Source organism: Protopterus annectens, chromosome 11.part0, assembly GCF_019279795.1.
Source record: "Protopterus annectens isolate FY-2018-M chromosome 11.part0, PAN1.0, whole genome shotgun sequence".
Lineage (NCBI taxonomy): Eukaryota > Metazoa > Chordata > Ceratodontiformes > Protopteridae > Protopterus > Protopterus annectens.
In genome coordinates, this window is record NC_056745.1 from 1,110,138,890 (window position 1) to 1,110,150,614 (window position 11,725).

An 11,725-nucleotide genomic window follows, 5' to 3' on the forward strand; every position below is an offset into this window, starting at 1 on the left:
GGTGAAGTGCAGATCCTTTAGAAGCCTGGTCTGAGAGGGAGCCAGATGAAGTAGGCCATCCAAATAGGGAAATATTTCCTAAGCCTGTAAAAGGCTATGACAGGGGCCAGACATTAGGTGAACACCACTGGAGCCATAGAAAGAACAAAGGGCAAAGTAGAGAACTGAAAATGACAGGAAGAAACAGAGAAACATAAAATCTTCTTGAAGAGAGGGTGAATGGGAATATGAATATATGCATCTTTTAGGTCTAGTGAGGCCAGAAGGTCTGTGGAAGTAACAGGAGAAACAGAGTCTGGAGGGAGAGCATCCTGAAGAAAGGAAGGAAGGAATCTTTAGAAAAGCATTTAGAAAGGAATGGTCCATGACAAATCTCCAAGATCCCTCTTTTCTGGGAACCAGAAAATTCTGGAATAAAACCTCATTCCTCTTTGGCAGGCTAAAATGGGTGGAATGGTGCTCGGATCCAGTAAATCCTGCAGAATCCCAGAAAAGTTAGGAGGATGGTCTGGAAGAGGTTAATGGAGCCCAGAGAAGGAGGAAAAAGATTTCATTATCATAAAATAACTTTGATGCATAATGGACAGAATCCAGGAGTCTGAAGTTATCTGTTTCCAGACATGGAGAGACAGGAGGACCTGACCAGGGGGAAGGGGAGAAAATATGTCAGATGGAGGAAGATTTGTCCTGAAAAGTGGGCTTTTAAGATTTGGAAGTCTGAGTGGTCTAATCAGAGAAAATATACTTAGAAACCCCTTAGAAAGCTGGCGAGACTGTCTATGCACAATGGCAGACTTAGAATAATAGTTTCTCTGAAATTTGGGTATGGGAGAAACAATTTGTTTAAGATCCTGCATCACTTTACCTTTGTTTTATAAAGTCTTAAACAAGTCAGCAGCAAATGTACCAAAGTGATTCTGATTGTCCAAAGGAGCATCCAGTAGTTTGGTTTTGATATCATTAAGTAGAGCTTGGAGACAAAACATAATACATGAACCACAAGGAACAGCCCTAGAAGATGCATCAGCTGCATCAGCTGCATCATAACTACATTTGATGGGGTAATGGGCAAACTGAAAAATGGAGCTCAACAAAGGACAGGGCAGCAGTTTTTCCTTTAGAATCAGGAAGATCAGACAACTCCCCCTCCCAAGTTTTGGCAAAAGGGCCAGAAACATATCTGGTCATTAATTAATGGCAGAATTAAACACTTTTTCACCTAGCCTTTCCATAGCCTGGCTGATTTTATCAGAAGGAAGAAGCTCGGGTGAGGGCAAAAGCTTGAATGGCTTATCAACAGAAAGAGAGACCACTACAGAGTCTGCAGAAGGACATTTGTAGAGATACTTATAAGCCTCAGGCACTTTGTAGAGACTGTCAGGTTTCATAAGGGCCAGAAGTTGGGTGTCAGTGGCCAGAGAGGCATCTGCAAATGTATTCAACCAGGTATCCAACACAGGTGAAACAGCAGAGATTCCATCTGCAAAAGCTCATAATGCCTCTTTTGAATATATATATTTGAGGTCCTCACTCTGGGCCAGTAATAAAGGAGCCTGAATCCTCACCACTGGCACTGGAGAGGGATGTTCATTTGGAACAAAAATGGATGCAACCAGTATTTCCAGATCCAGATCTCTGCATCAAGCACAATTTCCCCTAAAACCACACAAGGAACACACTCGTTCTGGGGTCTGGATTTCTATACCTGTCTCCCTCCAGGTACACAGTAAGACTCCCCACTGTCACAGCTATAGAATTGAGACCTCAGCCGAGTGTCCAAGCCAAGTTTTTCAGCACTCTGTCTCTGTGAAACCAGTGCTTTATGTCCCTGCTCCAAACAGCTGACACACACACTGTTTGAGATTTGATTTTTCACACACACACACACTCACACACACACACACACACACACACACACACACACACACACACACACACACACACATGCACACACACTTGGGAAAGGCTGGCACAGATTTATTAGCTATGCCCCCTTCTAACCAGACTATAAGGTAGTTACACCACCACCAGACATTCCAAAGCCAGCTACTCTAAGGCTCCTGCAAGGGTACCCAATTATACTGAGTGTAGTTAATATTAATACAGATGGTAGTTTGACCAATAGCAAGGCTTTTAGGAGTGGCCTCATTGTCACTGAATAAATATAAGTATTCTCAATGGTTACAATACCAGCCATAATGAAACTTTTAAATATATTTAATAATACATAATAATAAAATAACATGAAAATACTAAATATCTCTTTACAATAAACACCAGAGTTTCATCACAGGAAATATTAAAATAACACAGGCAAATAAATTCACACAGATAAAGGTAACAGTACTTAACTAATCACACTGTATTTTCCTGACTGATCTAAAGAATTACTATGTCCTGGTTCACTTACTAGAGCAAGGCAAGATGAAGTAGGTGAGGGGTCCTTCTCTGTCAGGTTTCAAAAAAAAAAGACTGCAATGGGACTTCAGTCTCACCAAGTATTAAAATATAATTTTTAGTGATGAATTACAGAATGACATCACATACATCTGGCCATCTGACTTCTGCCCCCCCCCCCCCTCGACTAGAAGCTGTCAGGCTTTAGCACATATGTGTCAATAATACATAAACACAGAGCCTTGTTAAGATCTGTTGCCACTCCTGGAAGTCATAAAACAATTTCAAACCTCCACCCTTCCACAGTAGCAATCAGTTCACCCCAAAGACAATGCAGAAAGCTTCCTAGTACAGACTTTTTGTCTCTGGCTGCATTGAGAACTGTAAGATACAATCTTTATGGCCCAAGCCAGGTAATTTAATTTCAAACTGTTTTCAAATTTAGGTGGATTAAGATTAGCCTCTTCTCTTCCAGTATCCTGCATTGAAACATATACATTTAAACAGTCACAATAGTGCATGTATATTTCTTTTTCTGCAGTAGGGCATACTGTTGGTACATTTTTAACACAAGCAGCTTTACAAATACATTTTCAACACAAGCATCTGTACAAATCAGTTTGATATGCAAATGACATATAATTCTTTACAAAATTCCAGCTAGCTGTGCTGGCATATGTTACACATCCACTGCCTTACTTCTCTTGGTATAGCTGGCAATACCTCACATTGTCACAATATAATATATATAGTTTTATATTTACCCATGCCACTATGTCAAAAGTAGTTGTACTACATTGTAAATAAATTTATCAAGTGTGTTTAAATATACTAAATGTACTACTGTGTAACTATATTTCCCTATGTTTTCCATATATTCTAAATGTGTTTTCACTTGTGCTTTGTATATGCTCTGCTTTCTGTGGAACTTTTCTCCCTGGGCCTCCACTGAAAATGGGCTCTGCTTGACCCAGTGGACTTTCCCAGTAAACAAATGTCAGTAAATAAATAGGCTTGTTAACAGCCCCACTTCAAATGCTCAGTCATATGAACTACTCTATCTCCAAATAAATTCCTCAAAAGGAGAGTCAGGACTCAAGGGATTCTCTTCCTTAGACCCATAGTCTAAAGGAGAGGGAATCTGTTTGGTGTAGTCCAGCTACTCATTCCCTGATTCCACCTCATCATCTAAAGAATGAGACTCCCTAGTCCTTTTGGCAGGAGCAGAGGACCTTGATAGTTTGTTGAACCTTCTTAAACAGGCAATCAGTATAATGTGGGCTACTGTACATATAAGGCTACTGTTACAACTGTATTATGTTCTATGAGCCATACAAATTCCATTTCAGGATGTTTTATGTTACTTTTTGCTAATCCTTAACAGTTCTTTTTTCAAATATTTTATGCTGTTAGTATTCACTGATATGCTACGGTGTGATATTGTGTTATTGTGCGAGTATATGGTTCTTGAGTTTAGACTGGAAAAGGCCCAAGAGGATTAGTGCTCTAACCTGGTTAACAAATACAAGCATGCAAACAAATAAGCCAAAAAAATAAACATTTTGTATACTTTTCATGAAAATGTTTGCACTTTACTTAGAATGTACAGTTGTGTAAAATCTTACCGGAGCAGGAGATGTCCTTCTCTTCACTATTGCAGTATTCTTTACCTAAAAGATCTCTTGCCAAGGACAGCTCAACGTCTGTCCAGTATATCAAAGGCTTTCATTCTTATAAGCATCGTACACCACATGTATGCTCCCTGTGCAAGACATAAGGTATAAATGTGGATGCACACACTTAGAAATGAAAAAGCCCCAGGAGGAATAAAATGCCTTTAGGGACAAACATAACATGTGCATCCAGAAGGAGAAAATGGAAGAAGAAAATGAGCCACTCGGCTAGGAGGGCAAGAAAGGTAAATGGCAAGAGGAAGAGCAGAAGTGGTAGGAGGGAGAGAGCTAATACTCTAACAGTGAAAAGAAGGACATCTACTCTTACGGTAAGAATTTACACAAATGTCCTTGCATATCACTATTGCAGTATTCTTTACCTAAGAAAGAATACAACAGCTCAGGAGGAAGCCTGGGAGGAGGAAGGCCAAAAAGAGCCCTTTACAAACCTATGCAGTATAGCTCTGGTAAAGCCTGCCTATGCCTTGGAAATAACAGCCAACTTGTAATGCTAAGTGAAAGTATGAACAGAGGACCAAGTAGCAGCCTCAAGGATGGAATTGGTATCCAGACCCTTGAGAAAAGCAACAGTGGAGGCAACTTCCTTAGTAGGAAGCACCTTTACCAATGAGAAAAAGACATTTTCTGTGAAAGAAGCAACATGGTTTGCTTAAAGACTGCAAAACCCAACATCCTGGTATGAAAGGGAGCAAAAAGTTGCTCATATTTGCAAATAAGTTTAGTTTTATCCAAATAATATCTGAGTTGTCTATGCAAATCCAAGGTGTGAAAAGCTTTCTCACTGGCAGATTTCAGAGAAGACAAAAGGCAGGAAAATGAATAGACTGATTAAGAGAGAACATTTTGACCACTTTGGCCATAAAAGAAGGATTAGTGTGAAGAGACACCCTGTCTCTATGGAAAACTAAGAAAGGATAGATGGCCATGAGAACCTGAAGTTTAGACACTCTCTTGACTGAAGTGAGGGCCAAAAGAAGAACAGTCTTCCAAGTACAATGTTGTAAGGCAGCTGAAGAATCAGGGTCAAAAGAAGCCTGAGTCAATTTTTCAAGTACAAAATTGAGGTTCCATCAAGGTGGAACAGGCTTCTTGGGAGGTCTGATATGAAGGACACCTTTAAGAAACTGCTTGACTTAAAATCTAGAGGTCAGAGGAAGAGTCAAGGAATGATAAGTAGTAATTGCTAACAGGTGAGCTTTAACTGAAGAATATGCCAACACAGCATTGAGAAGATCACACAAAGAAGAGAGAACCAGAGGAACCTCCATGAATAGGGGATCCTGATGGTGAGAGAGGCATCTATCCCCAGCCACTCCAGTGTTCCATTACTTGGCTATTCCTTCTCATTTATCATAAACACTGTTCAAACCTGTAAACGTGCATACTATTTTCTTATTTACTTCTACAATGATTACAAAATTTGAAATAAAATATCACAAACACTGAGCCATTTGCTAAACAAACAATACAGTTTCACAATGAAAACAGACTTAGCATGAGCAGTAAACTTCTCTGCACTTGAAACTCACATTCATTGAAAAGGCATGAAAATCCACATTCATTTTGCATCTGGCCAGTGGGGGACTAAGCTTACCTTTGGGCTGTTTTCAAACCATAGGCTCCTTGCACATTTTTAGGGCCGTGCATACATGTATGCTTTCTTTGATTCACCTTCCTGATTGTATTAATTTATATTCCTTGTATAATACAGCACCACTTGTTAGAATGTGTTTTAAATTTGTAGTTTTGAACAGTCTTCTAGTAAGCAATAAAACAAAATGTATGAACCAATAATAACAAAACTAGCCATTTCAGAAAATTTCAACCAAAAAAGGCCACTCAAACTTCTGTCATTAGAATCCACCAATATCAGTAAATATGTAAAATATGCAAAATCTCTGCAGAAATAAAAGTCATCTAAATAATTCCACATTAAAGGGATCTGTAACTAATGAAGAGGTTGCAAATAGCAAACAACTTTATATTTCATTGTTTCATCTACAAATAAAGTGCCTGTTACCTTTGAAGAATAAATTGCCTGTTACATTAAAAAATGATAAGCTAGTAATATTGCAATAGGGAATGGATGGCAAACTGATAACAGGTTCATAGTTACTAGGTAACTCCTCCAAAGGAGGACATTCACATGACTGCAGCATCCACTCCCTTTAAAGTACAACACAGTACAGTATCAGCGATCCATCTGCATACTGTGGGAGTAGAACCCACAGCCTTCTGCATCAAAAAGAAAGTATACTACCTATTGTGCTACTAACAACATGAACATACTTGGCATAAGCAACACTAAACTTCTCTTCTCTGGAAGCTCTCAACTCCTTGTAAAATCCACTTGACACTCAACTAAATCTCTCAACTTCGCAGCACAAGAAATCTGGAAAAAGCCAAAATGTATTTGGGGGGATGACAAAGGCCCAAAACCAGGGGCACATTTTAAAAATTAATTGTATAATCTTAGAAAGTTGCTAAAATAAAGTGTTTTGTGTTACCATGTGTTTCCTGAAAGATAGGAAGACTGAAACTTAAAGGGCTATCATTATTTAGAGAATTCAGTTCTCACTGATTTGCCAGAAAACCACAAATTATAAGAGGAACAGACCAAAAGTATGAGCCAAATATTCTGAGAAAATCTGTACAGTTGAGAACTATGGACTCAACTCCTTGAATCACAAGTGGTGGTATGGGTAGAGAATTCAGGCTCTTGCTTCTTGTACCTAAGATACAGGGTTTGAGCCTGAGTAGCACTAACTGCCAGGTATACCTAACTGTAGCATTTTACACACACACACACACACACACACACACACACACACACACACACACACACACACACACACACACACACACTCTGAAACAATGACCCAGCAGCATATGAAAACACACACACACTCTGAAACAATGACCCAGCAGCATATGAAAACACACACACTCTGAAGCAATGACCCAGCAGCAGCATATAATGGCACACACACACACTCTGAAGCAACAACCCAGCAGCATATGAAAACACAAGCACTAAATCCATTTATGACACTTTATTGAAAAGTTAATATGTCATCTTTTAAGTACTCTTCAACCCCCTATAGTCTTAATTATTGTTACTATTTTCTTATTAAATAAACTGGAAAATAAGCACAAGACACATTGCACAATAGATCACCCTTTCACAAACAACAGAGCTCATATCCAGTAGAAAACTAAGCTGCTGGAGATGTCAATCAAAGTTTAAGATTGCAGACATTCCACTCCCATTCTGTATATATAGTTTGCTCATGGTGCCTTTAGTTACATGCCAACTAGTGCAGAAAGATAGACTTACTGCGCAGTCAGTCTGTGATAGGCTTTCTTTCCCACAACTTCTACAATCCAGGAACTTGTTTGCACTGCGTGCTTCTACTTTGGGGTATGTATGTTTAGGGTATTACTTGCTTATCTTCTTTTGTGGGTTAGACCAAAGTCCACTTTACTCTGCTTCAGTAAAGTATTTTTCCTGATAATTTGCTGAAAGGCTTATCTGTTAATGAGACTGATAAAAAGCAGTATAGGCGAGTTACTGAAAACTATGCAAATTAGTTTATATTGTTAAAATGTCTGATTTGTTTTCTATCTGCTTTTTCTTTTTAATTCATTGTACTCTGACATTAGATTTCAAGAGGTACCTCACAAATGCCCCATTCTCTGATAAGTGCTGTATACCAAGAAATCTGTCACCATTCCTGTTTTATACAGCCATGCATTTGTGTAAAACTACCCATATGGCTAAAAGGAGAATTCAAACTGGAACTGCAAAAAGATGCATATAGGAGTGTTCGTGTGTGTGTGTGTGTCACACACACACACACACATTTATATATATATATATATATATATATATATATATATATATATATATATATTGCAGTAAATTACAAAATCCTCAGAAAACAGATAAAATGTCTTAATGTCAAAGAGTTTTAAGGTATCTGAGGAATTCAAATACCATATTTCTTTCTTTCTTTCTACACATAAAACTGACAATGATTCATACATTGCTTTCAACATTCATCTAATATAGCAGATGCCTGATTCACTTGCTGCTTGCAGCCATCTGGGTTTTAAATTACCAGGAAACCAAGGAGTTTGCTTCTTACATTAATAAGCATGGGAGTAATGAACAAGAATGTTAAAAGAATGTTTATAAGAAAGCTTCCTAATAAATCCTATGTCACTTATTGTGAAAACTACTGTTTTTAAGTTTGCCTCTTGATTGTATGCTGGTTTTGGACAAATAAAGCTAGTGGTGGAAAGGTAAACTGGATAACGGTACCTTTCAGCTAAGCAAACCACAGGTCTGCTAGCCTCTGCTCTTAATATTATCTGTTCATACCAGACATATAATTCAGTTTTGGAAATGGCTCTTACATCCTTTGCAGAAGAGTACAGTGTGAAAATCAAGAAAGCATGGTAGGTAAACATGCAAAGGTTTCCACTACTGTTCTGTGTTCCTGTAGTTTATTTGTGAAGAGCAAAGAACCTCTTGATGTAATAAAAGCAAACTGAATAAAATGCCCCCAGAAGAGACATGTGTATGTTGTGGCACATATGTAGCTTGTGTGCCTATGACCCAAATGAAAAGGAAAACTACAAATGAGGACCTGCAGCTGGCGTACCTTCTGCAAGTAATCGTTAATTTTCAAATGTAAATGCCCATTGTCCATCCTAGTCTTGTTTGGGACACATGGTGTTCCTAGTCATACCTGTGATGTGCAGCCTTGCTGGTCCTGTTTGATGTAAGGTCTTGTAAGAATGTCATTGCAAATGTAAGGAATATTTGTATTGAAAATACATCAAAAAGTGCTTCATGAATGTTTGTATATGAGCTATACAATGAATGGAGTGATACACAGTATAAAATAAAATGTTATTTAAATAAAAAGTGCACTAAAGTGAGGCAGTAAATACATGGCAGCAGAATCGCTGCTAGCTTTCATTACTGAGGTACCTTTGTGCCATACCAGGCAATTAGGCTGTCAGACTCTAGAACTCAAAACTCCCTCTGCATGTGTGCTGATTGATTTATGGAGAGGGTGGTAAGACTTTCTTCTTCCAAGTACATAATAATCTTCAGGGTATGGGTACAGATCAGGGAATATAATACCTGCTGAGTGCCATCTCTGTGAGAATGCATAGAATTAGATTTACATATATGGTATTGGGGCTGGTTAATATGTGGTTTAACTATGGCATCCATACAACATCATGCACCAAGGATATCCCATTACATTTTATAAAGCGTATTACTTGTTTGTATTTCTCTACAGCATATGACATCAAGTTTACTTCTATGCTATACAGTTCAAACACCACCTGTTGAACTGGTGGCAAACACTCTGGTATGGTGTCACAGTGGTGCAGCAGGTAGCATTGTCACCTCACAGGAAGAGGTTCTATAGTTCACGTCTCAGTTGGGGTGCATTCTCTGCTGAGTCTGCATGTCCTCCGCATATTCACATGGGTTTTCTCCTGTTGCTCTGTTTTTCTCTCACATTTCAAAGATATATAGTAGGTGTATTGGATACTGTAAACTGGCTATAGGTGTGAGTGCATGTGTATTTGTGTTCTGGGTACAAGGCTAACAACCATGTCCCACTAAAAGGGCATCATGTGTTACAGAAATACCAGTAAGAACTATTATTCCTATTGTTGCTTCTGTCTTTTTTAAATTTCTCCAAGTCTTCTGGGTTTCTAATACCATGATGGGAATGGACCACATTCCTAAGTCAAAGTATGATTAAAGTTCATGAAATTAGTATTGTTTCACTCTTTGATATCAGCCAAAAGTGTTCTTCTCAGCACCAGCAATGTGCTCAGTAATGACTCCTTCTGTAATTCGTATGGAGTTGCATGTATTGGTAACATATCTAAATATGACCGTAGACTCTTTTTTATAAGACCCATTGCTCTTACTACCACTGGAACTCTCTGGGTATCTTTCTTCCACACTGTCAAGTTGTTCTTATTTCTTCCTCCAAATCCAGGTATTTTATAATCTTGTGTCTCTCTGTATACAAGACATTGTAGTCACTGGGTGTACTGATTTGAATGATCAATGCTACATTTGCCTCCTTTTCATGGACTACTATATCTGTTTTTCTCACATCTATCTTTTGAACTGGTGTTAATGGATGATCCCATGTGATGTAGACTTCATCATTTTCTATGATGCTTTGTGGCTCATGTTTCCAGTGTTTTTCAGCTACTTCAGTATTATGATGTTTGCACAATCCCCAGTGCAACAGTCTTACCACATTATTATGCTTTTCAGTATACAGTCCTTCTGTCATTAGTATGTCACAACCAGCAAGAAGGTGTGCATCTGTTTTCTGTTTTACAAAACCTACATTTGTCTGTTTCTCTCACATGTTCAATGGACTTGTAAATCAATGTGTATGTAGTCCACTGTCTTGGGCCGCCGATATTAGCCTTTCATCTCTTGGTTTGAATTCGCCTCTCCTTAACCATTCCTGTGTTCAGTCGTGATCAACATGAGGTTGTTCCAGGGGTTTTCTATACTTACAGCTATATTTATGCATTTTGCACATTTTTGCCTTCTCATCTATTCCTTCACCTTATATTCTTTCTTTTGTTTTTTAGCACATTCAGTTGCTGCCTGCCTTTTATCTACTTCTGGTTTGATTTCCATTCCTGCTTGATGCCAATATGCTTCTGCTAGACTAAGCAGGGAAGTCATCTTAGATATATTCTCCTCATGTTTCAAAACTTTCCCTATGCTTTGGTCTTGTGATGTCAGCAGATATGTATGCAGTCCTACGATTGTGCTGACCTATTGTTGCTCCTGTTGGACCAGCTGATGGTATAACAGGCGGAAGAGAAAGTTTGGTAACAATGGCAGCATCTTGCAATAATCTTAGACACTTTAAGATAAATGCAGAGTTACTTATATCTATCATCAAGATTTTGGCTTCAATCTTTCTACAGTTTAATGTTTCTATGTAGTAAATTTACATATATCAGTTTATTTGTTATTCCATAACTAGATTTTTAATAAGGGTATTTAGTTTATACTCTTTAACAGCTATGTTTTCAGTACTGCCTTAAAATATTATTATAACTTGAGAACATTGGGTCATAATTCCCCTGCTCACTCTTGTGGAAAAGTGGACTGTTTAACATCTACCTAAATTAACCCCCAGAGCAGTTAGCAAGGGTGTTGGGTAGATTTCTTGATTTACCTCAGCACTACAGAAGCCCTTCACTCATAGCCCATACTGTCTCACATTTTAAACATTTACATTTACCTTGCTTGCCAGGGAGTGGTGTTCATAGTGTCCTTGTTATTTGGTATCATTTATGCATCTGATGCACTGATGCTGGAAAAATGAGGGGACAGGTGAGCCACTGTGGCGACCCCTAACCGGGAAAAAGACGAAAGAAGAAGATTTATAAGCTGTGAGCACTGCTTATGTGCAGATGAGCAGGCAAATTAAATTTATATCTGTTGCCTCTAGAAAACAAAATATAATCTTTGCTTGACGCTGTATTTAATAAGTATGTACAGATAAAAATTTTAACATCTTATCGTGAATGGAGCACTGGTGGGATGATGTGGATTTGAA

At 38.4% G+C, this 11,725-nt stretch overlaps 1 protein-coding gene across 1 annotated transcript in view; it reads left to right on the forward strand.

Annotated features, from left to right (window-relative positions):
- Positions 1-7,429: 7,429 nt before the first annotated feature.
- LOC122815716 (sodium- and chloride-dependent GABA transporter 2-like) overlaps positions 7,430-11,725 on the forward strand; it is a 925,986-nt gene continuing 921,690 nt past the window's right edge. The window contains exon 1 of the mRNA XM_044088464.1: positions 7,430-7,512. The gene's annotated coding sequence lies outside the window, so the exon portion shown is untranslated. The remainder of the gene's footprint in view (positions 7,513-11,725) is intronic.